Genomic DNA, 3289 nt, shown 5'->3' on the forward strand with positions numbered 1-3289 from the left:
ACAATGCCAAATCTCCCCCTCTTTTACCATCTTCTCTGTTCTTACTGAAACATCTAAATCCTGGAACCTGCAACAACCATTCCTGTCCCTGCTCCATCCATGTCTCCAAAATGGCCACAACATCAAAGTCCCAGGTACCAACCCATGCTGCAAGTTCACCCACCTTATTCTGGATGCTCCTGGCGTTGAAGTAGACACATTTAAAACCAACTTCTTGCTTGCCGGTGCCATCTTGTGTCCCTGAAACTTGACTTTGGACCTCCCCACTCTCAACCTTTTCTATACTCGAACTACAATTTTGGTTCCCATCCCCCTGCTGGATTAGTTTAAACCCACCCCAATAGCCTTAGCAAATTTCCCCCCCAGGATATTGGTACCCCTCTGGTTTAGATGAAGACCATCCTGCTTTTAGAGACCCCAACTACCCCAGAAAGAGCCCCAATTATCCAAGAATCCAAAACCCTCCCTTTTGCACCATCCCTGTAGCCACGTGTTCAACTCCTCTCTCTCCCTATTCCTTGCCTCACTAGCATGTGGCATGAGCAACAAACCAGAGACAACTCTGTTCGTCCTAGCTCTAAGCTTCCATCCTAGCTCCCTGAATTTCTGCCTTAAATATCCATCTCTTTTCCTACCCATGTCGTTGGTGCCTATGTGGACCATGACTTGGGGCTGCTCCCCCTCCCCCTTAAGGATCCCAAAAACACGATCAGAGACATTATGAACCCTGGCACCTGGGAGACAACACACCAACTGTGAGTCTCTTTCGTCCCCACAGAACCTCCTATCTGTCCCCCTAACTATGGAGTCCCCAATGACTACTGCTCTGCTCCTCTTCCCCCTTCCCTTCTGAGCAGCAGGGTCAGACTCTGTGCCAGAGCCCTGTGCCCCACTGCTTTCCCCTGGTAAGTCGTCCCCCCCAACAGTATCCAAAACAGTATACTTTTTGTTGAGGGGAATGGCCACAGGGGATCCCTGCACTGCCTGCCAGTTCCCTTTCCGTCCCCTGACTGTAACCCATCTGCCTTTTTCTTATACCTTAGGAGCAACTAACACCCTGTAACCTCTCTCAATAACTCCCTCTGCCTCCCCAATGAACAGAAGTTCATCCAGCTCCAGCTCCAGTTCCCTAATGTGGTTTTCGAGGTGCAGGAGTTGGGTGCACTTACCGCAGATGTTATCAGCAGGGACACTAATGGTGACCCTTACCTCCCACATTCTGCAGGAGGAACATTCAACTGCCTTAACCTCCATCCCCACTATTCTAAATTCCCAAAGAGACTGTTGAAAAAATAAGGAATAAAAAATAAACTCGTTACCTTACCAATCTGGCACACACAACCTTTTTTTTGGTTAGAGGAGGAGGATGGGTGGGAGAGACTACCCGAGTAGTGTTTCGGGTAATGCAACCACACAAATATATGACTTCCCAGAAGTCCTTCTCTCCTCCCTCGCACCTCTCTGCAAATGGAGGCCAGACTCATTTCCAAGATGTCAATTCCCATGATGTCAAAAAGCTTTGGTATTGAACACCAAACCATATACAAAACAGGTAATGACATTTCTCTACTGCATGGGATGAATATTAGGTCATGTGTTACATGAATCAAGTGTGTGGTCCTGGAAAAGCATAGCAGGTTGCACTATATCTGAGGAGCAGGAGAATCGATGTTTTGGGCATAAGCCCATCATCAGTTCATTCCTGATGAAGAGCTTATGCCCGAAACATCAATTCTCCTGCTCCTCGGATGCTGCCTGACCTGTTGTGCTTTTCCAGCACTACAGTCTCGACTCTGATCTCCAGCATCTGAAGTCCTCACTCTCTCCTATGTGTTACACAAACGATATTTCAATGAGAAATGGATTACATTTGAAAACCTTATAGCTGTTGATCAATATGACCTCAGTGGTGGGCAAGTTGTTGGAAGGAATCCTGAGGGACAGGATGTACATGTATTTGGAAAGGCAAGGACTGATTATAGATAGCCAACATGGCTTTGTGCATGGGAAATCATGTCTCACAAACTTGATTGAGTCTTTTGAAGAAGTAATAAAGAAGATTGATGAGGGCAGAGCAGTAGATGTGATCTATATAGACTTGAGTAAGGCGTTCGACAAGGTTCCCCATGGGAGACTGATTAGCAAGATTAGACCTCACGGAATAGAGGGAGAACTAGCCATTTGGATACAGAACTGGCTCAAAGGTAGAAGACAGAGGGTGGTGATGGAGGGTTGTTTTTCAGACTGGAGGCCTGTGACCAGTGGAGTGCCACAAGGATCAGTGCTGGGCCCTCTACCTTTTGTCATTTACGTAAATGAATTGGATGTGAGCATGAGAGGTACAGTTAGTAGGTTTGCAGATGACACCAAAATTGGAGGTGTAGTGGAGGGTTATCTCAGATTACACGGTGGCACGGTGGCACAGTGGTTAGCACTGCTGCCTCACAGCGCTAGAGACCCGGGTTCAATTCCCGACTCAGGCGACTGACTGTGTGGAGTTTGCACATTCTCCCCGTGTCTGCGTGGGTTTCCTCTGGGTGCTCCGGTTTCCTTCCACAGTCCAAAGATGTGCAGGTCAGGTGAATTGGCCATGCTAAATTGCCCATAGTGTTAGGTTGTAGGGGTATGGGTGGGTTGCGCTTCGGCGGGTCGGTGTGGACGAGTTGGGCCAAAGGGCCTGTTTCCACACTGTAAGTAATCTAATCTAATCTAATTACAACAGGATCTGGACCTGATGGGCCAATTGGCTGAGAAGTGGCAGATGGAGTTTAATTCAGATAAATGCGAGGTGCTGCATTTTGGGAAAGTAAATCTTAGCAGGACTTATACACTTAGTGGTAACGTCCTAGGGAGTGTTGCTGAACAAAGAGACCTTGGAGTGCAGGTTCATAGCTCCTTGAAAGTGGAGTCGCAGGTAGATAGGATAGTGAAGAAGGCGTTTGGTATGCTTTCCTTTATCGGTCAGAGTATTGAGTACAGGATTTGGGAGGTTATGTTGCTGCTTTACAGGACATTGGTTAGGCCACTGTTGGAATATTGCGTGCAGTTCTGGTCTCCTTCCTATCGGAAAGATGTTGTGAAACTTGAAAGGGTTCAGAAAAGATTTACAAGGATGTTGCCAGGGTTGGAGAATCTGAGCTACAGGGAGAGGCTAAACAGGCTGGGGCTGTTTTCCCTGGACCTTCGGAGGCTGAGGGGTGACCTTATAGAGGTTTACAAAATTATGAAGGGCATGGATAGGGTAAATAGGCAAAGTCTTTTCCCTGGGGCCGGAGAGTCAAGAACTAGA

The 3289-nt window shown here is 47.5% G+C and overlaps 1 pseudogene; it reads right to left on the reverse strand.

Moving 5' to 3' along the window:
* Positions 1-321: 321 nt before the first annotated feature.
* Positions 322-1254, reverse strand: LOC148152200 (uncharacterized; annotated as a pseudogene).
* Positions 1255-3289: the final 2035 nt, after the last annotated feature.

This window comes from Chiloscyllium plagiosum, unplaced genomic scaffold, assembly GCF_037043375.1.
Source record: "Chiloscyllium plagiosum isolate Xiang-an unplaced genomic scaffold, Cpla_swu_hap1 HiC_scaffold_1, whole genome shotgun sequence".
Lineage (NCBI taxonomy): Eukaryota > Metazoa > Chordata > Chondrichthyes > Orectolobiformes > Hemiscylliidae > Chiloscyllium > Chiloscyllium plagiosum.